Source organism: Leptinotarsa decemlineata, unplaced genomic scaffold, assembly GCF_025532065.1.
Source record: "Leptinotarsa decemlineata unplaced genomic scaffold, Ldec_3_MD MMD2_tig00001064_RagTag_RagTag, whole genome shotgun sequence".
Classification (NCBI taxonomy): Eukaryota; Metazoa; Arthropoda; class Insecta; order Coleoptera; family Chrysomelidae; genus Leptinotarsa; species Leptinotarsa decemlineata.
In genome coordinates, this window is record NW_027412558.1 from 9058761 (window position 1) to 9082444 (window position 23684).

The following is a 23684-nucleotide window of genomic DNA, read 5'->3' on the forward strand; positions in this document are numbered from 1 at the left end:
ATGGATATCTCAGAAGTCATGGTAAAATTATAACTGTCGCCCGACAAAACTAATTGAAGCGGCCTCACAAATCGATACGACATGCATGATGAAGAAAGTTTGAAATTGCATTGGTTACGTAGTGAACGATTTTGAAGATGAATATCGCAAAACAAGTCTGAAGACTGTATCGAGAAGAGATACATTCGTATAAAAAATATATTGAAAAAAAATCTCGCATTTCCCGACGTAACCACACAGTAGGTTGTGCTAAATTCTTGACGGGAAACAAATACTTCCCCGGCTAATACCATGCTGAACATTCTTCCACGCTTGGGACTTTGTTCACGAGATGGAGCAGTTACTAGTTAACAATCTTTGGCTTAGAGTCTTAGAGTTAATCGAGTCTCAAGCACACTGGGTCGTATCTTTTCTGCACTGATGAGAGGTTATACTTCGAAATCGGTCTGTAGGTGATCTATTCGATTGATTTCACCGTGGTCGCGCTGCCGGTAACTTTCCAAATATGTTGAAAAAAAGTACAGTTATTCCCATCCCAAAAATAAATAATGCAGTTGAAATGTCAGACTTCATAGCAATGAAGCAATGCCGATTATTGAGAAAGTTTTGGAAATTGTTGTACATGAACAAATTACTAGGTACTTCACTGAAAATAACCTGTTTATAGGAAATCAATCTGGATTTAGAGAACACCGCTCGTGTGGAACTGCCCTTCAATATGAAATCGATAGTGATAAATTTATAGTAGCAGTTTTGGGGGCAGAGCTCCAAACATGAGAACAATACTTCAAAGAAGGTGTGATCTGAGCTTTATAAGTCATCAAAAGTTGCTGAGGTGTGTACAGTTCTCTGATTCGGAACCGTGTTCCAAGCTTTTGAGAAGCAGCCTTTGCAATTCCATCGACATGATTGTGTCTTCTGGTGTCCATTTTAACCCCCAACAAACTTATCGAAGCAGAGCACGGAACTATCTGAACCGACATTATTATATCCGGTATATGATATGCCCATATAATATTGCCATATGCCCATTCCAGAATATTCCCTCATTAAAGACTCTTTCATTTATAATGGGTTGAAAATGTTTAATCACCTACCATCAAATCTGAAATTTGCATGCAATAACGTAAACTTTAGGAAAGTTTTGAAGGTTTTTTTTTGTGAGAGAGCCTATTATAATTTACCATAGTACTATCAATATACTTTTTGATTCGACTTGTGGCTGACTCGTTTTATGTAATTAATATTGAAAATTTTCCAAATTAACTCTTATTGGCTATATTCGTGCAAGTGATGTATTGTGCTATGTAAATACTAATTGTTTTTGTTTTTGTTATTTTTTTGTTCTTTGTACATATGTTCAATAACTACCTGAAATTTTATTCAACAACTACCTGTCAATGTATATTATTTTATAGTGTATAGTTTTCGAGAACATTACTCGAATAATCATAACTTGACAAGTAGCGATAACTACTATGTGTGAATTTGTTTCTCGAAATATTTTAACAAAGCTTTGTCAATAAGATATTAATCTTCAGACAATAAAGCATATTTTGACTTTGACTTTGGTTATTTCAAGTGACCACTAGGCATCATCAAGTTCCGATGAAAGCCATAAAACAATTTTTATTCTCTTCGAGGCATAATCACACATTGCACGTAGAAAACTTCCAAACGTGGTGTGGTTCTCACTACGTACCCAGACTTTCTATCCCCTTTTTATAGGTTTTTTAGGTATATACTGGCGTAAGCTGTTTCTTCCTTTGTTGCGTATCTTCGATTCATCAATGGCTTGATGTTCATTAGGCGCGAACGATTTCTGATACGATTCTGACAGTGTCAATAACCGGCCGAACTTTGTAAAGTATATCAAACTTCGGGTCTTGTTTTGTTGGCTGAGTTGCATTATCATTCTAATGGAAGTTAGTAAGCAACTATCCAAAACGGTCTCTCCCCATAGCATTGGTTATGTAAGGGTCTCTCAGCTCAATTCTTGATGACCAATGATCTTCATAGCTGGGCATGGATTTTAGTCCCATGAGAATATTCAATCCAAGAATATTCTTTATTTAAGATGAGATTGTCGCAAGAAAAGCTCAAGAATTGCCACCGCTTTTCTGTAGAGCATAAAGGTTTGTTTGAAAAACAATTTTTTCAATCAAAACCATTCGTAAAAAAATGAATGAATATACCAGTTGGACTCTCTGTCTCCTGGAATGATTGGTTCTGTTTCTTGTATGAATGGAGAGGACTTTGTACAGAATGTGGCATATCTTGTCCATACTGTGGTCAGTCTCCAAGTTGTAGTTGTAATTGTGATAGAGGCATTTCATCTTCTGTGGTCCATCCATCAGTTTCTTTGGCTATGGTAGGTGATGCATCAATATGACGCCGACAAACTAGTTCGAATTGCTCGTCATCCAGCATATCAATATGCATTGATTCTATGTCAAAAATGTTATGCCTATCATCTTCTGGACCTTTCATAATTAGGGATTCTTCTGGGTCGTCGATAATTCAATGCCTGGAAAGCCATACAGTATTTTATGCAATAAAACTTCATCAACAACCCATATGGATTTACGAGCACTAATAATGACGTATTTTCACTTAGTTTAACATAAAAACACATTCTAACCTGACATCCTGAAGACACGTAACTCAAAATTTTTTTCACTTTCTAAATATTTTCATCGGTTCACAATTCGAATAGCAATGTTCACAACTTAAAGTATACTACTTTCAGACCTGGAAACAATGAATAGCCAGAAGAGATTGTAAAAACAACGATTTCACGTCATTCAAAATAGCTATATAAAAAAACATTTAGCAAAAATAAAGTATAGAAAAATATTTCATGCATTTTATATGTAACAATCATTTGAGAAAATTGTTATTCATAGCAATTTTAAATAGTAAAATTTGCCAAATGCACCTGAAAAATAATTATTTCTGAGTTTAATACCACGACGAGTTGTCTAGTTGCCTTGGATATGAGATATAGGATTAAATTTCACGTTGTCCTACTATTGAACACAAGATGCATCAGCAAGGAAGGCCTGTGTGGGAAAATTCAATATCATTCGTCGAATTAACAAAGAATGAACATTCTGAGGCTTCATCAAATCTCACAAAGTTGGGGAGTTATAGCTATGGAAATCGTAGTGAATTATTTTTATATTTTCACAAAATATATTTTTACGATTAATTTTTTTCATAATATCAATTAAGAGAGTCATAGTTACGACCGCACCGGGGGCCGGTTAGGCCCCCCAGACGCACCCTGGCGTTGGATGCGATCGGGTGTGGAGGGGTGGATTTTCGGGAAATCCTTGCGGGTACCGCCCCTCACCCCACACCAACAGGATTTCGCAGGGCTTCCTCCCGCTCACCGAACCCGGAATTGCTTCCTTACATCTACTTAGTGTGGCTAACCAAGAGACAGGACCATCGGCAGCGTTCGACCGAACGTTCGTACAAGTTAACTGAGCTCTTCTTTCGCCAGAGAGTGCTCGCGTCGCACACCTGCCCCCGCCAACCATGCCAAATCAATTGGGAATATGGTCCCGGAAGTGGCCGGTCGGGGTCCTAAGCTCGGATACTAGTAGCTCCGTCCAACCGGGGTCCGACACCTCAAGCGTCTGCCTTGGTGCCCTCCAAGACTAGACTCGGATACTAGAGCCCGGAAGGACCGCGAGCCCCAACACCTCGAACGCTCGGATCTGTACAGAGGCAGGCGAGGATCACGGAACAGTGCTTCGGTATGGGGCTGCAATGCACCCATGAATGGATTACCGCATCCCCGTATCCCTTTACCCGCTAGTGGAGCCGCTGCCCCTAAGAGGCCAACGCCAGTTGGAGATGAGGCTCGCTAGCCTCCAGCCGCGAGCGGGCACTCGCCTCCCCCCTAGAACTCATGTTAGGAAAGTTCCCTTTCCAACGTTTGATGAGTAACCGTCGAGGACTCTTTCAAGCATCCTCTACCACACATCATATGTCGAAGATGTCGCGCCCATTACCCGTGTAGGTGCGGGATAGGGCGGTTCATCAACAACTTTTGAGTGTACGCCGTGTGGTCTGCACCGCATACCCCGAGGGGCACTCATGTTAGGAAAGTTACCTTTCCAGCGTTGGATGAGTAACCGCCGAGGGCTCTTGCGAGGCACCTCTCCCACACATCTAGCTTGAAACCGGCCAACGCCTGTTACCCGCAGATGCGGGATTGGGTGGTTGACCGATAACTTTACTGGGTGAATGCCGTGTGGTCTGCAACGGGGGACTGTCAAACACCCATAAGAGAGAGGCAGTGATCCCCCGCCACTCTTCATTTTCTCAACATTTTCATTGGTTGTTGATGTGCTGGGGGATCCAGGGCGAGCATCGTCATTCAAATCTTCTCGACCTTCTTCTCGACACGTGAAAAACGTGTACCACTTGTAAACTTTTTTCTGACTTGGAGTACAATCACCGTACGCCACCTTGATTGTATGCATGGTTCTTTCTGACAATTTTTAATCGTTCGACGGATCGACGTGGATGCTTTGTTCACTCACTTGAATTGATTGTCGTGTTGGTCGGTGGTTTAAGCCCTAGTCTGAACAATCGATTTTCACTTGCTATCGTCCAACCCGTATTGGGAATCACACGTTAAAAGGCAAGACCTCGTTAATCCTTAGCTCGCACAAGTTTTGACTTCTGAGGGTTCTCTTTCGTAGGGGTGCGACAGCTGGTTAACGGAAAAAACAGATTTTAAACAGAAACAGATTTTTTTAAACATTACTCTCCAAATTACCTTTCATTGTGCTAATATTCATGTGAAACATCTACTTCATTAATCTTTTCGTTCAGTCAATTACGTCCAAGTATGAAAGTCTCCAATACATTTCCATCTACAGTTCAATGAATCTAAATAGCATCATTTCCATTTTATTTTCTGGATACCGTCAGAGTCATTCCAGTCTGCAACCTCAGCTTCAGCCGATATATTTTCAGGATGTCAGAACGTCGTTTTCAACTTCATTTCACATTCATTCTCAGAGAGATGGACAACGTAAAGAACGACGGAATTCCGATCTGTCATTCATTTGAGTCCTCCTCAGCTGTAACTATATAATTGACATGTATCATTGTTAATAAAGAAATAATAGTATGCGCTCGCAATTATGAATTATTGAAACGAATGTTTACTCGCTGAAGACACTGGTAAATTGTCAGGTGTCTGCTTATACGTGATGTTGATGCTAATGGAAAAAATAACCACTTACATAAAGAGAGAGAGATATTGACGCAAGCTTGTTTATTCCATGGAAAGGAAAGATAAAAGAATTGGACAAGGACTATCCATACGGAAAAATCATGTAGAGGATGTAAGGAAGTTGACCTTTCACTACTCCACTACTTAAATGCCTGACAATATTGCTGGCTAATTGGTGCTAGCTAATTAGTGAATCATATGAATATGACTTCTTAATGACTGATAATTAGTTTGAGTATACACTAACTAATTTTTTACGCTATAAAAAAATTACCGATTCATCAACTGGACATGTGTAAACTGATTACCAATGTCCACATTAGTAAGTAGATTTAGAGGAGGAGAAGCATTCATATCTATTAGCATTCAGTGAATTCTCAAATTTCTTAGGTCTAATAGTTTCCAAGGATTCCAAAAGATTGAGTTTCAAACAATTCTCTTCCAAATACTATACTTCATAGTCTGTGTTGAACTCATGACCCTCTGCTATGAGGTGGTTTGCAAATGTAGAATTGGTATTTACATTTAAGAAACTTTAGGGTCTTTCAATAGGGACTTCCGAACTTTGACAGTTGATAATGGCCATCTGTCAAATCAGTTGTTATTTATTCAGTCTGTTTTGCCAAATCACCATGGATGGATATAGCATTTCATGACAGATGCAAATAATAATAGTAATAATAATAATATATATGAAAATTATTACGAAATTATGATTTCCCATGTCAAAAAACCCCGGGTACCAAATTTCGTGCAAATAACTTATTTTTTGCAACAGTTATTTTCAAAAACAAAAAAATTAATTTTCAACACCCCGTATCTCCGGACACTTCTATGTCTACTTCTATAGATTTGAGACTGCCTGGTCAAAGATGATGTGGGCAGTGAAAGGGTAAATTTTTTATCGCTACGCGTAGATCTTTCTGTATGGCTTTCAAACTTTTCTTTTTGATTGTGAAGTAAGCAGACAGTCTCTAGCTAGAACGTATATTTCAAATAATGTTAATATTTTATTTCTGCAGAAAAGTGGCCTACACGAGTCACGCATTTTCATTTTGAATATTATTCGCGAAGCTCTTTTCTGGATAACGAATATACTCTGCATCAAAAGTTAGCCGTCTGAGCCCTGAAATGAATTTCATGCCGATGACTCTCCATAAGTGAATAATGCAGTTATTACTACCGAAAATCCGAGTTTAATAAATGTGTCTAAATTATAGTTTCTCCGGTAAGCGAATAATGCTGGTAATAATCGACTTGTGAATTACCAAAACTGTGAATTACCTTCACTATTTCGTTGAAATTGTGAAACAAAATATTTCCGTCCTTGTTTCCAGAGAAGTAGTTCGAAAAATGGTCCAGGAATTTTTGAGGTTGCAATCTGCCTTTCCTACACTTGTATAGATTTTTTTTGGTGACAAAACTTTTTTCCAGGTAGTGAAAGATACGTGAATACCATCCTGTCAATTAATTAGATTACATGAAACACGAACAATAAATCATGTCAAAGAAGAATTCCGCACAGTGATCTATTATCTGAAAGCTTCTAAGAAACAACGCATACATCGCATTCATCGTCCTTGAACTCCCGATGTTTATCAACCTACAATCAACAATTAGTTAGTGATTTAATAGCTGCGATAATCAGCAATTCAAACACTCCTTTGAAATAGGTCAAAAAATGAGTCAGTCTTCAATAGGTACCCAGAGAATGACAATCGAGAATTAGCAAAGTTGAACTAATAAAATGCAGTTGAAGGCTGAATCAATGAACTGGAGAAGTTCGTAGTTCATATTGCAATGTGCAAAGTCAAGATCGGTTGAATTAGAACGATCTAACGTATACATATGCAACAATTTATTTCATAACGAATCCATTGAATGATTTCAAATGAGTATTTTTATAGGAAGGATTGAAGATGATAACAAGTGGTTTTGTTCTAGTGTGGGAAAAGTGTTTTCATTAAATGTTTCCGTGACTTGAAATGAATGGACAATTCAGATGGTTCTCAAGAAGAAAAAGAAATGCCCTTAAACTTCCACTTTTTTTTGTCTCTCCTTTAATTATTTTTCTGCTAACGCATACCCTGTGAGTGAAGAGAAAACTGAAAGATTTCGCTGGGAAAATAACGAGTGAAATGAATTTGATTCAAGCTGAAGAATGATGATACGAAGCAGCCATAAGAGAAAATCTGAAAGAGAATCTACAGAAGCTTTATAGAAAGGTGTTCCACAGGGATGTAATATGATTCTGGTCTATCAGAAATAGATAACTTATCAAGGTTCGCAACCACATCAGTTAAAAAATCCGATAAACTAATTTCATGTTCAAAATCTACGTTTAAGAACTATCCAATTCAATATTAAAAAAATGACAGTTTTAGCAGTCAAAATACATTTTTTTAACAAGATCTTGGACTCCATTCTGATTAGAAACATACATTATTGGGAAAAAGATATGAAAATACACGGAAAAAAAAGATTTGTTACTTCAAAGAAATTTATTTAGTCTAATTTATTTCATCACTTTGATTAAATATCATTCATTCCAAACGATGTGTGTATTGTATCGATTAGATGATAATTTTGCGGAGACAAAATGAAATTCTCATTTTAATTTCTCTAATATTTCAATTCAAGAGGTCTTTTACTTAGTCAAATGAAATGTGGATCATTTCAAGAATAACATTTATTGAGTTCTCAAAATAATTCGGTTGAGTCAAACAATATAATTTCATCAAATCAAAAGTACGTCTGTTGAATGAAAACTTTCCAATTCAGTTCAACACTATGGGGTGCTGTTTTGACAGTAATATATAATTGAATCAACTGAATATTTATTTTCACTTCAACAATACATATCAATACCTTTAACTAATTTTGGAAATAATTTCAAGATTATGGATAATTTCATTTCAATATTTTTATTATTTGTTGGTTTGAAAAATTGAATTGTTTCCTTTGAAGAAATGATATAGTTGAAATACTTCTAAGGAATAGAGTGCCGGTCGGCACCATTTGCATTTTCGCAAGAACCGTAAACTAATCACGAATGGAATAAGAATTAACAATGTGTTTTGTGTTTTTCAAGGAAATGACGAAGAGGTTTACAGTTTTTTTTGATTATACGTGGATTGAAGTTTTTCAGTGTTTTCAGTTTTTCACAGGTATGTTGATAATATACTTTCTTTCATTCCATATTTTGAAATAATTATGAATAGCATGTATTGGATAAACGGACATCGTTTTTTTCAAGCACGTGCCCATACTTGAAGTTCTTATTGTTTAATGTAATGACTGAAAGAAAGCTTCCATGTTTTCAATTCTGTTTTTAAGAAAGTAGAAGTTGTCGAGTGAAATGATTATCATTGAGATGTAGGTAGGTATGCATACACTGGGTACCTAGTTGACCTTTGATCTTTGGATACGAAGGAATTGGACATTTTCAGAGTAAATACAATTGAGGTGTTTGCCACAAAAATAGGTGAAGGTATACAATGTCGGCGAAGAGCTGTACCTTTATTTTGAATTGTAAATTTCTTACATCATAAATAATTGAATGGTGCCGTAAACAATGATTTCATTTTCATCATGATAGTATATACTGAATCCTTGAAGAAACCTCTTTTTAAGATTTTTCTTTCAAAGAACATTGTGAAATAATCACAGTTTTATCTTGTATTACTTTATTAAAATCAGTAATACCGAAAAAGGAAAGTTATTTGTAACATATTTACAGAAATGATGACATCCAACAAAACTGCACGAACTCAAAACTTGCAATATAACCTCTTTTATTTTTAAACATGGGGGAATTTCTTAATAACTTGGGATTAAATGACCTAATTGGCATTTTTAAAGGTAAAAAAACACATATATTATTTATCTCCTAATAATATACTTTTCAGACAGAAAATGATGTAACCTCAGACATAGCTAAAAGGCTCACTGATGAAGAAATGAAAGAAATGACTCCCTCAATTGGCAAAAGAAAAATATTCAATCAAGGAAGCAATTGATGGAATAAATTAAGAATCATATATAACAGAGGTATGTCTTTCATTCATAACTTTAATAATAAATATGTATACCATTACAATTAAAAACATATTCAGTTTTCTCAAATAACTATATATTTTTGCGATTTGCTGTAGATACTTATTATTATTCAGGTCTATACCTGAGTAATTAAATGCTAGAATTCTTAAATTTAATAGATTTGAAGGCCTGAAAGTTATGATTGGAGACCTAGGTAAATTTTGTCATCACAGTCATATTTCTTATCAAATTTTTCTGTGATGAAGTACGTCATTGTTTTTTTCCTATTATCAAAAAATAAGGGTATCTCCTTTTGTTAAATTGGATGTGTACAAAAAAAATAATTATATTTTTATATTTCTATGGGATAATATCTAAGCTAGTTAGTAGAAATTGATCCAAGAGTATAATTGCGAAAATGTAGGCTATCACTAATCTCTGTTCTCTTTCATTTTAGATCATTACTTCAGTGAAAGGTTTCGAAATCAACTCTAATTGTTTTTTAGTAGATATCACCAATAATAATAATAGATAATAAAATATGTTAATGTTTTATATTACGATTAACCATTTGTGAAAAATTTATATTTTCATTTAAATATTTGTAGAAGTCTATTATAATTTATTAATTGTTTGAATAAATTTGGTACTAAAATTTCTCGATTTTTATTTATATTTTGCTCATTCTCACGTTGAACAATTTTCCATGGCATTTACATAATCAGTATTGAATATGAAATATTATCCGCAAGACTCCCATCAGCAGCTGATTAAAAAATCGTGATACGTAAGTAGATCAATAATCCAGTTGAGAAAATGATACAAAGTGTATTTAATGTATTGAGAAATCGGGTTGTTGAACAAACTATAATATATTCTCACAATTATTCAATAACTTGATCTATTTTGATTGGAGATTCATGTAAATTCAATCACTGACTCTGTATTTCCGATTCTGCCGAAAAGTAATTTTCTCAATATACTAAAATTATACGTAATGCTTTTTATCTACAAACTTAAAAAACATATTGAAGTTTTGGAGAAGAGAAAAGTAATTTTCATTAGAACTGAAAATTACTACCAACGAGATGCTGGTTCTCAGATTAGTATAATATTTGGTTAATTGAATCCAATAACCAAATTCAAACAAGAGGGAAGGATTTTGATTTGTAACTTTATTTCATTTGGTACATCATTATTCATACTTATTTTGAACTTTCGAAATGCTTTACTCTATCAGAAAGATACTCACAATAAGGTATAAACATTGTTCGTTCAACTACTATTCATTATTTGTTCAACAAAATCATTACTTTAGTGGAAATTTTCCCATTATCAAAACAAGCAAAGTTCTCCATCATCCTGCAGATATATTATGTTTCTTCAACATAACTTTTACTCAAATAGAAAATACATTTGATTATTTCAATCAGATCCACTATTTCACCCATCTTTAAATTTTGTTTGTTCAATAGAATATTCAAATTACTCTAAATCATTCTCGCTATCAATTAGACAAAATATTACTTGAATTCAATTCTTCTTTGAATTGAAATAACTAATGGATGCGATTGTTTCAATGAAATATTTGTTTGATACAATGAACATATGCTTGAAGAAATAGTTAGGAGTCAAGAATTCTTTTTACTTGCATCAACAAAATATTTTGTCGTGCATATATGACACTTTTATTTCTTTGAATGAAGTGAATTTTATTTCATTCAACAAATCTTTTTTTTCCGTGTAGATAGCACAAATAAATTGATGAAAGAAAAGACAAGAATACAGAAAAATGTAGGACATTTATGGAGGTATAAAGAGGGGAAGAAATGGAAACAAGGATTCGAAATGAAGTGGAAAAAAACAAGAAAGGAAAAGGAAAGAAAGGAAAAGGAAAGCGGAAAAAGGAGAAAATGAGAGGGGTTAAGAGGAAAGTGGAATAGTTCGCAAAGAAAATAACGAGTGAGTGGAATTTGATACGGAGCAGCTATAAAAGAAAATCAGAAAGAGAATTTATAGAAGCTTTAAAGAAAGGAAATGGGGTTTTGTACAGTGCTGTATTATGATCCTGGTCTATAAGAAATGAATAGATATTTTATTGAGTTACAGAAAAGACAAAGATACAGATAAATGTGGTGAGACATTATTGCAGAGAGAGTAGAAAGGAATCAGCTAGACAACCAGGGTTGAAAATTATTGAGGGAGGAGTGAGGAGAGGAAGAAATAGAAACAGAGATTTGAAGAGAAGGAAAAGAGGAGATTGGGCTGGATAGGAAGAGGGATAATGAGTTAGCAAACTCAACCAGAACTGATTTATATTTTAACTAAATCAAGAAATGGAAAGTAAGGAATTTCGTATATTATATTCAAGACATTCTCACCATCCATTTTTCAGCAGAAACTCATGTAAATTTCGAGATAAAATTAAAAAGAAGAAATCAATACAACCTGATTAAAAAACATATCTTCCGCTGCTATTAGATGAAACATAAACATAAACGTACAAGAAACGACAGATGGTTTCGAAATTCAGCTCGACAAATCAACAGCTTCAGCATTCGCTGGCTCGGCTTACGAGAGACTTCAAAAAGTGCAGCAGCTCATAAAGACTGCTCGTACATTTGGGTTATAGTCATAAATAAATCAGGCGAGTCATTTCAACGTTCTTCACATATTTACAACGTTAATACAAATATCGAGGAGGCGCTGTTGCAATGTCGAGGACTCGATACACATACTAGCTAGAATTTGTGTTTAAAGCACTTAATTGAAATTATATGAGGTACGTTCAGAAAATAACGGGAATTTTCGTTTTTATTAAATATTGATTTACTGGTCATTTTCAGTAGTCTTCATTGTGCCAGTGCTTCTTGCAACTCTCAAACTACTTCTCAAAATCGATCTTTGGGATAGCCTTCAGATCTCTTAGCGATGCCCTTTCGATTTCATTAATGCCTGTAAAAATACGGCACTATAAGGTTCTCTTTATTTTCGGAAATAGGAAAAAGTCACATGGAGCCATGTATAGCGAATGTGGAGGTTGGGGAATCGTAACAGTATTCTTTCTGTCCAAATTTTCCCCCATTTTCCCTCATTTTCCCCCATTTTCTTCAGTTTGTGCTATAGAGCGACCGTGGCGCTCATCTTCAACGTCCTAACGGCCATCGTGGTACCACTCATTTGTTTCACTCATAGCTGATTCACCATATGCCCTTGTTACCATTCCACACACTTTGTTACACTTTATTTAATTCTTTAGGCAAATTTTGATACAAATTTTTGGATAAATTCATTTCACAAAAATCGCCGAGCTCTTTAAACCACGTCTAACCTTAGCGGTTGCCGCAGACGAGGTAGACAATGAGTACAGCTGCTGAAAAGTTTATATTTGATGAGCATATATACCAAAATCATATAGAAACACATTAACGATTGGGACTCTTCAATCCCGTGAAATTCAAAAATTTCCCTTATTTTTTGAATATACCTGGTATACCATATATTAACTTGAGGATCACAGAAAAATAATTCCATACAAATCATGGTGGGTGAAAAACCAAAAAATCTAATAGTTGCACAAGGCTCATTCTTTTAACATTCAAAAATCGGCTGAGGATTAACAGAGTTGGTATTGAACCTACATTCCGAACTTTCTCACGTTTTTAATTTTCAACTTTGAATGTGACTCGAATCCACCCTGTAAAGTCCGGCAGTACTCCACTGTGAAGGCTGTCAATCCAATTACTCTAGCTTTTACATTTTTCTGCTCCAAGAGAGTAGACCTGGAAATCAGCAAGCAATGGTTTTTCTACGACAGTATCCCATTGTATATACTTCACGAGCTCACTTTGTAATACGGCCTTGTTTGCTGTTGTTCTATTTCAACAAAAGGTTGAGTAAACGAAGTGAAGGCTATGTCTGATAAGGATAATCGGAGAGATGCATGTTGCAATACCTGATAAGCAACACGACTACAAGGGAAATTCCTTCCAAACTACATGCGTTTTTGATAACTAAAAAATCCGAGTTATTCTCTTGCCTTTTCGGTACTAGCGAGCCAATATATCCCTACATTTTCTCCTGCCATTGTGTCACATCAACTTGTTCTTGAAGAAAGTTATTTTTATGTGAAGGGCTGGAAGTGTTGCCCTTTAGAAATTGTTATAACATCCGCAACATCCCGAAACATTCTGGAATATTCGGGAATAATCTGGAACCACGGCCGTAGCGAAAAGAAAAACCAGGGGGGGGGAATCCAAATTTTCCCAACCCCACCAGCAAAATTTCCCAACTTTCGAAAAAATGAAAGCCTAGGGATTGATTACTACTATAATATATTAGTTTTCTTCCTTAGCTATCCAAAGATTCATATCCACCATGTATAGGAATATTCAATACAAATGAAAGGAAATAATACTTAAATGATATTGTGCTTATTGTTTTCTACTACTATCTTCACGGCCCGAAATTTCCCAACTTTTCCAAGTCGAAAAAACATCGAAAAGTTGGGAATTTTGTAAAATTGTCACTTCAAAATTCGTGGACTGTTCAGGACTGTTCTCTCACTCGGGAGAAATTAAACTTTTTTGAAGTTTTCAAACAACTCAGAATTTTAAAGTATGGGATCTCTAAGTTATGCATGTCAGGAAATCCCAACCTTCTCCTGGTTCTTTTCTTTTTCTTATTACCTCTCCCTTTCTTTTCTCTCATTTTTATTTTTATAATTTTTATTCATTTTTTTACTATTATTTTTTCCATTTTCTTCACGGCCCAAAATAACTTTTTTCCAAGTCGAAAAGCAGGGGAGAGGCTCCCCCAATCCTACCGATGGCGACGGCCTTGTCTGGAACATTCGGGAATATCCCGGAACATCCAAGCTCATTTAGGAACAATTGATGGAGTTATATGTTCCCCATCTATGAAAAAGGTTCTCGCTTTCACTGTGCTTTTCAAGATGAAATAGCTAAAGTCTTCAGCTTCTATGAATTTGTACAACAGTCTAGAACAGAGAGGGGCTAACCTATAGCTCGCGAGCCTCATTTCAATTCTATCCAAGTTAAGAATGATATGACTCATGGAAAACTGCCCGAACAAACATAAACTGTGTCGTATTTTAGTCATTTTCCTCGAATAAATAAAATTGTTACTACTATAACAATTTTATTTATTATTTATCATTTACAGTGATTTACAGTAATGTAAATTACTGTAGTAATAAAATTAATAATAATGAATAATAAAATTGTTTCAATATTAAACAAGAAAAACTCAACGAGTTGTTAAAAATGCTAGAAGAAATATTGACAAAATTCCAGAATAGATTTCATTTGAAATTAACATAATTCAAGATGAGTTTTCCATTTCGAATATAACTATGACCCAAAAAGCTGGAGAATTAGAATTATTGGGAATGGAAGAAGATCAAGCTCTAGAATGGCGAATGTTCCTCAATTTGGGTTATTACAGCAAATGCAACTTTGAACAAAATAAAGTTGGGTTTTTCAAATTCACTTCGAAAAGTATTCAAATTGATGTTTCAAATGTGGGGTTTTAATTTTTAAAGGGATTTGTTTCCAGGTAACAGCGCCTATATCAAGTTGAAATAATTTATACGTACCTAGATATTCTACTTTAAAAAAGGAAAATTATATTTATAAATCAACAATTAAGGCAAAATATGAATTATAGTTCAATACCACCTCCACAAGGCACATAAACAACAGTTGTTTTGTTATTTATTTATACAGAGGAAGATAGGTTAGGTGCACAAAATGTCACAGAATGTCTCGGAACATAAGTAAACAGAACAGCACGACTCTGAAATATGTCATCTTTGTCTCATACAGGTAGCAGATTCTTGTCCTTTATTAGCTATAACCGATGTTGCTAAATGGTGCATTATTTGATTCCTCTTTTTTAAGTATTTAAATAATTTTTTAAAGAAAAAGGTTGAAATGATACGTTTAAAATGCGTTGTTTTAGACCTCTTTTATGAAAACTACTTGATTTTCGTCAGGAGGAACATTCCCCATTGAAATATTAGTCGACGTCGATAACTACATTTTGAAAATTTGTACCAGAATCGAAGTATCCTGGATCAAAAAAGGTTGCTTGTCGAATTTATAAATATTCGGGAAAACGTAATTACGTGAACCATTTTATTTCATTTTAAAATATGTAAAATCCAAACACACCAATAAGTATCAACTAACCAATATTTCAAAAAATTACTGAGAAGTGCTTTTCACCAATTATTCACCGAATCTTTCAAATAATTATCAAAAGAATAAATAAATGTGTTCAATTTTTTTTATTCAAATTCAATACCCATGTTTTATGTTTCCAATAAATATAATTTCTGTAAAAAATTGTTTACCTTTTAAATACGTATCTGATTTTGGCTCACGAAAAATTTCAAATTTTGGAAATTGGCTCGGACTATCAAGGAGCTTGCACCCCTGGAATATTCGAGACTTTTCTTAAGCATTCCACAGTATCGAAGAATATACCGTAACTCAAAACAAAAATGTGATCTCAACTTTCAAAAATATTCACTACGGAGAAAAAAAAATTTAATTATATTTATTTAGTCATTGAGTGAACAGGGGGAGAAATAATACAAATAGGAATTTCCATATTTTCTATAAAAATGTATTGTTTGTTTCTTCCATCTCAATAAGCACAAACAATGCCAGTAGATAGCCGATATAAAATATTTTGTATCTGCAATAATAACAAAGTTACCAATGATCCTTAATTTGCCCTTAAGCCCTTAATTTGGATCAGCTACTACTCGTATCTGCACTATTTCCTAGTAATACAGAAACACAAAATTAACAGCCTGAACATTGAAACACCTTGTACAACTTTTGAGATGCGGCAACACCGCCACATATTCAAGAGTGGAATGACATACGCAGTAGGCCTTGCATGTTCATAAGCGACGTTCAGCTGTCATGGTTCCGACCTAGGTCAACTGCTTCGGTACTAAGGTGTTGAAGCAACTCCACAAACCAATTACTACACATTTTCATGAGTCTGCCGGGCATTAAAAATAGCGGATGGGTGCTTGCACGATGGCGGCAATGTGCTATATTTGTTTTTCGAGAAAGAGAAGGACGGCCATGTGTATATATATGTTTAAACACATTCCAGATGCGAGCCATAATAACCGACAAACAAGACTTCAAGGACTTTTTTATTGTTTTCGTTGAGAACGGGTACACTGTGTTCAATATACAAGTGGGAATGGCTCGCTTGGTGGTTGATTTTGAAGGTTTATTTTAATTTCAAACGGCAACAATCGAACAAATTTTGGTGCCACTGAATTCAATTCAATTCAAAAATGTTTATTCAAGTTTTGTTCAATTTACATTGTGTTTGAGATAGTGTTTTGAGGGGTTGCCTCTTATAGGCTTATGTCTCTTCAGTGTTAGGAGATTGTGTGTGTGTTGTCTTAGGTTGTCATGTGTTCATTTTTTTTTTCGTAATTCCGTATGAGTGATCCGGGTCCGTTGCGGTGGTCAGTACTCCTGCAGGATATCTTGGATCTGCTCCGACGGATCTTCCATTGCTCCCAGGAGTTTTCCTGGGGGAAACGGAAGCTTCTTTCTAGGTATCCTTCTGGGTCCTCCACGAGGAGCCTATGATGTGGTCAGCGTGTTGATGCCATCGGTGTTATTGCTGCTCATCGTTGTTGTCGCGTATCGTCCTTGAAGTTACTAAAATCGTAGGTTGATTGACGTAGTGATTACTAAGTTGTATAAGGTTTGGTATGGATAGGATGCGTTGGGATAGTCTCGGGGAAGCGTACAGTAGATCGTGGCTTTGTAATCTATAATTGGTCTGATAAACGTTTTGTAAGTGTGTAGAAGGGTTTTACTGTTGCATCTCCCTAGCTTGCCTCTCAATACTTTTAGTAGATTTGCTTTCTTCCTGACTCTGTCCAGAGTTTCTCTCAGGTCCAGGTCCAGTTGAGGGTCCTCGTGAAAGTGACCCCCAAGTAGGATACCGAGTCTTGGAGTAAGAGGTTTTCTCCTAAAAGTATGCGGTTCAAGTTATCAGGATTTAATTTAGGGCGGGTAGTGGTATGAAGATGTCTGAAAAGTATGGTTTGGGTTCTGGTGGGATTTATTTTGATGCGCCACTTGTTGCACCACTGCTCGAAGTGGTCGATCATGGTTTGCGCTTGGATTTGTAAGCTACGGGTGTTGGGAGCGGAGGAGTAAAGGATAGTGTTATCGGCATACTGAAAGATTTTTTGGGTCGTGGGGACGTCATGGCCGTAAATTAGTATCAAGAGGGGAGCAAGGACTTGGCCTTTGGGAACATTAGATTTGAGTGTAAGGGGGGAGGTTGTCGATTGGATAGGCAGGAAGCTACTAGTCGGATGGTGTTACTGAATTTATTCAAAGAGTACATGAAACAACATCCGAATGGATTGCCTGAAAATTCGTTGAACTCTACTTCTATGTAACATATTCAGTAAATCGAAAAAATTCTCTAATTTTTTCATTACAAGTGACACTTGACCAAATACATCATATTACTGTCTTGTAAACACCCCTTAACTTTTTAGTAATGCCCACAGTATCAATTTGTTAGTACGATTTCCTGATCTACTAATCACTTAGATCTATCCAGTCCCCGTAAATATCGCCATGGCAGACAAGACACTCGTTTTGTTTTCAATGAGAATCAACAAATCTGGACAAAGTGTGGCCCCAGGGCAGAATGGATATACCTCCAAAATAATCATAGAGGTATTTCTTTTGTATTCATCTTTGATAGGTAAGGTCGATATCATCTACCGGTCAGTTGCAAAGCCAAGCTTCAAAATCGACCGCCGACGAGATTCGCCCACTGCCTTTCACTGCAGCTTTCACTAGGCAACTAGTTGTAAAATAGAGCCCAAACAAACTGTATTTATGATTCAACACCAGACAGCGCTGTTTCGACTCATCAGGTGGTGCTAGGCTGAACCACAAATGCGTTGCTGTACTCAACAGTTGAGGACAAGACAGTTGGAGAGGACAAGACAGTTGAGTCTCATGAGTAATGAACACATTTCTTGCTCGTTGAATAATATATGCTGCCTGTTCAAAATATAAGGTGAATTTTCCTTTTTCGAAAAATATTTATTTATTCAACAATTTTAGCGAATCGGTTTTTGTCTCTTTCATCGTCGACGAACGCCGTCCTTTCATGGGTCTCTTCGACTTTGGGAACAGGAAAAAGTGCCAAATCTGGTGAATATGGTGGCTGAAGTATGATTGCGGTGTTGTTTTCCTTTAAAAAATTACGAACAAGCAATGACGAGTGGGCAGGTGCACTGTCATGAATTGTTTTTATAAATATTAATAATAAAAATTATTTTTATTGATAGGTAAGAACAAAATACAATGTATGGAATACAATATATACAATTCACCCACGTATCTATCAAAAGGCAGAATTCAATTTCTGATATTGTCACGAATGACTCAATCAGAAGTTGCTCTTCCATTCAATGTCAAAAAAAAATAATAATAAAAAATATTGTACATGCACAACATACGTAAATCCTAGATATATATCAGTGCCAAATGCACCAGAATCATTTTTGTTAGTACTAATAATAATAGATAAAAAAACTAATGAAAATCAAACTGTATGAAATGCTCATTTACATCAAAATGATTTCATTGACAGAGGGGTTGATGCAGTTTGTGTTCCAGTAAGTACATTTTGAGTTTTTTTCTATAATCTAGCCCGGAAAGTGATTTCAGTGAATTGGGAATTCGATTATAAAGCCAGGCCACACTATAAGAAAAGGATCCACGAAATAATGTGGTTCTGTGGCGGGATGTAGTTAGTTGATTTCTGAATCTCAGATTCAAATTGAGGATGTCTGTTCTATATTTTATTTTTTCATGAAGATAACTGGATATTTTTGTTGTTATAATCTTATGGTAGGTGATACAAGCATGAAATACGCGTCGAGCTTCCATTTATAGCCTTCCCAGTCTCTTCAAATGATGAGTCACGTGTTGTCCCCTCCTAGTTCCTATAATGAGTCTGATGCATGCGTTTTGTAAGGTCTGCATTCCCTTTTTATGAGATAAACGTAACGCTGGGCCATATACTATATCTGCATAGTTGGCGTAAGAGAGAACTAGGGTATCGCATAATATTTTCTTAGATTTTTGATTCAATGACTTCCTATTTGAGTATATTGATTTCAAATTACAATAGCCACGTTTTATAATTTGGGAGACATGAGAGTTGAACTTAAGGGATTGGTCAATTATGAGACCAAGATTTTTCGTAGATTCTGTCAAAGGCAACTGATGCTCGTCCAGAACGATATCGATATTTCTCTCACATCTTTTCCTCATTGCTGTTCGACCAAATAGCTACTGTTTTGGAGGCATTAATTGTCAGGTAGTACTTCTTTGAGGTTGTGAGTAAGAATTTTAAATCTGCATTTATTTGCTCACACGCAAGTGTTACAGAAGAATACGGAAATCGTTTATAAATTTGGGTGGCATCAGCGTAGCTATGAATTTCGGTGTGATGGAGACACAACAGTGGAAGTTTTCTTCGTATTGCTTCTCGAAAGCGGCGCATAACTTCAAGATAATACTCCTAATTAACCGTACGACCATGTTGCAAGATGCTACTATGCCACGGTAATTGAAGAAAACGGTGAGCAAAACCTTGACATTATATCGAACTTGATGGGACCATTGGACTTTGGTTTCATAATAATAATAATGATGATTTATTTACCATAACATAAAATATTCTTCAGTAGATCACATAATGAAGTGAATGAATCGATTATGCTAGGTCTGAAAACCAATTATTCCACATAAACCACAACAAAAATAAATAAATATTCTAGCTATAGTTGCAACAAAATACAAATAGAACTCAAATAAAATAATTAAGAAATATTCTTAAAAAAACTCGGGAACATTCAGGAGATGACCGTGAAGAGATATCTGGTAGTTGAATAACCTTTTAATAATTTCTTTATTGTGTCACGCCTTGTATTTATCGTTGACTGATTCAGTCAATTTGTAAACGATTCTTCGTCGTTCCACAACTTGGCGTGAGGGTGGCTACTAGGGATTAGAGAGAGAGAGTATAGCTCTCAGGGTAAGCCGCCAGCTTTTGAACAGTGAAAAAGGGCGTGGGTAAGATGGAGGGTAAAGCGCCACCCGCTTTATCAACCCCGGAGCTTATACAGCATACACAACAAAAACGGGAAATTTACTCTGAACGGTAACCAATTGAATCAAACTCGAATCCAGTTAAAATGTTTATAATTCCTTTCCCTAACATTTACACCTTTCTCAGTTGGTTGCAAACTTGTCAACAAATCCCCTGATTTATCTGTCAGTTCATAAATTTTATCAACCTTTTATCAAGCGTTATTATAGGACTTCCCCTACAATACTGGCAGGAAGCCTTGAGCTCCTGAGGCCACAAAGTGTCAAATATGAGAAGATATTACTTTCTAATTGTTAACAATACTGAAATGTTTATAAGATATAAATTATATTACACCTATAGCATAAATGTTTCAATTCTAAGGGGGATGTAATGAACCCAGGCTCCCCAAAGAAGAAAGGAGGTCTTTTCGAAACTTGAGTCGTTGCTGTTTTGAAGTTATACTTTACCTTAGATATAGCTATATCACCATCTTAAATTAGGTTGAGGGAATGCATTCATCTATATAGGCATAAAAGAATATACCCTACACTAATATGTTTTCCCCCTTTCAGGCAGGTTTGAGGAACATAAATCTTTGTTGAGATAATAAAACAAGCATCAAAAAATCTAGTCACTATTAAGTTCTTTGCCCCTATCTTGATAACTAAGCTTATCTGGGTGTGTCTCTCTTGAGGTGGCTGGAAGAACAAGAAAGGTTTTAGAGTTCCAAACTTAGGTCTGCAGTGTTCTGTCGGTACAACAATTGTGATCGGTTCAACAGCGGGTAACTACTAACTACTGCTAATGCTGTATCAAGCATTCATTCAAAGATGTCTAGTCTTACAGCAATACTAATCACGAGGAAATGGCATCCAGATAAAAGAAGGCCTGAAACGAAATAATTCATATTAGATGGGAACGGTTCACTGGAAGTGATGTCCAGGACGATACGTCCAGACAGAATGATCAAGCTCATTCTCTGAATGTATGAGTTGTCTCGTTGATGAATACCAACTCACCTTTGGTGTCGTGTGGCCTATAGGTTTACTTTTGCCCCAAGAAGCCAAGATTCAAAACAGTAAGATTCCGTTCTCCATAAGAAATTAAATCCAACAAGTGAGTTGAATGTTTTACCAGCATCCAAATACCAAGAATAAAACAATTCCCTATTCTTATAAAAGATGATCTTACTTGGTTAATCCGAAAAATCGAGAAGTTTGGACATGAATTTCAAAATTAGCAAATGGCTACCAAAAGTACCACTACACCATTCACTGTACAGAGCACAGAATCCGTAGGGGTTCGAATATAACTAACGCGTTCGAATATATCCTTGTATAGTTGTTTATCAGTGAATGAGACGTAGACGAATGATAAGATATTAAAAAATCCCTAAAACCTTTATGGAAGTATTTATTTCAGGCTTAAATCAACAACGCGTAGGCCTTTCGAAGTTTTTCCGTAACATGTGTTTCAAAACCACATTTAGAATCTATGAGTAAACCTAAATTTTTGCAGCTGTCACTGAAAGTCAGCATATCAGCCCCTAAAATTATCTGCATATCATTGGAAGATTCATGTTTCTCATTATCGTTACCAAATAATACAGCAGAAGACTAATTAGAATTTATGGATGAAAGATAATCATTAGAAATATTAAGGAAGATTTCTAAATCACGATTGTTTTTTATATTAGCTTCTCTTATATTTTCCAATTCAAATGCACAATAAATGCCACTATCAACGTTTCCAAGTGTTTCTAATCACCTGATTCCATTTTTTACGCAAAATTTGATGCAAATTCTTTGATCAATTTTTTTCTATAGCAGAAAATCGCCGAAAACGCAAAATACTTTTAACTTTTTATGCCTCTCACCAACAATAACCAACTATAAAAAAATGCCATCATACGTTTAGCAAAGAATGTGATGAAATAACAACAATGTAGACATGCTTGTCATGAAATTCTTTTATTTTCTCCCTGCAATCCGTCTCAATGTTGAGCAATTAGGTGAACAATTCGCAAAACAAGAATCATAAGAAGAATTTCCGTACATCTTCCGCCAAGTAACAGATTTACTGGCAAACTTCATTACGGCAATAAAAGTCAGATGGTTCGATTTTTCAACTCGTCATTCAAGGTAACCTGATCATACACATCACTATTTCCTTGCCTCTGAGATAGTGAAATTCTTGACGAGTTATAGTCTGGTAAATAAGGTCAATTTCAGTTCGCCTTTTTCGAAAATTATGATTGAGGTGTCTATTCGATTCGTAATCTCACCCAGAGTTATTCACGATTTGAAGCAAGTTTTGTGAAGAAAATGGTATTTACAAATGTCATGTCTCTCATCCGTCTTCTTGACACTTTAAAACTTCCAAAGGTTACAATTTCAACTGTTTCTCATTGTCCCATTTTGATTGCCAACGTAAAAGAATTAGAAAACCTTATTGTAGGAGATACCTGCTACAACAATATAATAATGAGCCCCGAACAACAGAGTGACCAGTGCAAACTTAGAGTGGAACACAGCAAACATAGAGCTAGTAACGAAACTTGGGAACAAGGGAGATTACGACCTCGTCCTCGAATCATGTAAGTACAAATCTAAGTGATTCTTAAAAATGGCTCCAAAGCCATATATATATATATATATATATATATATATATATATATATGAAGGAAATCTCCCTTCGATACTTACATAACGTGGTTTTATTGACATTACTCATTTTGAATTCACCCTAGACATAAAGAAAGAAAAGTGATGAATTACAGGATTCACTTACCAGGAATTTAATTGACTTTCAAGTGGAATGTTACACTCATAAATAAATCAGTTAACCTAAAATGCAGTACTTCTATTTGAATATGCTTTTTTCTATTTCTCAGTCGAGTCATTTACTAGTAAATCAAAACCATTAATGGAATTGAAACTCTCGAATCGTATCGTAAGTTAGAGTTAGTATAGGCACGCCTGAAGAAACTACTGTATAGCGAAACACGTGTTGCGTTTTAGTAAAACTGTGTAGTGAAAATCTCACAATATAGTGTTTCTTGAATACCTCAAGCTGTCGTTACTTGAATAGCATTTCAAACACCTATTGTTTGTGAAACTCCAAGACTTGTGGACTAGACTATTGGGAACTTCTTTTGCAGTTGCACAGCACAGCGAGCACGTAGACGGCA

The 23684-nt window shown here is 35.5% G+C and overlaps 1 protein-coding gene and 1 long non-coding RNA gene across 4 annotated transcripts in view; one reads left to right on the plus strand and one right to left on the minus strand.

Moving 5' to 3' along the window:
* EcR (Ecdysone receptor) overlaps positions 1 to 23684 on the minus strand; it is a 494390-nt gene that overhangs the window by 329858 nt on the left and 140848 nt on the right. The window lies entirely within an intron of this gene.
* On the plus strand, positions 8509 to 9953 carry LOC141482421 (uncharacterized). 2 transcript variants are annotated; one of them, XR_012465526.1, is made up of 3 exons: positions 8509 to 9118; positions 9170 to 9307; positions 9753 to 9953. It is a non-coding gene; the product is annotated as an uncharacterized lncRNA (long non-coding RNA). The 2 variants fall into 2 exon arrangements; XR_012465525.1 differs by having other exon boundaries at positions 8510 to 9118; positions 9166 to 9307.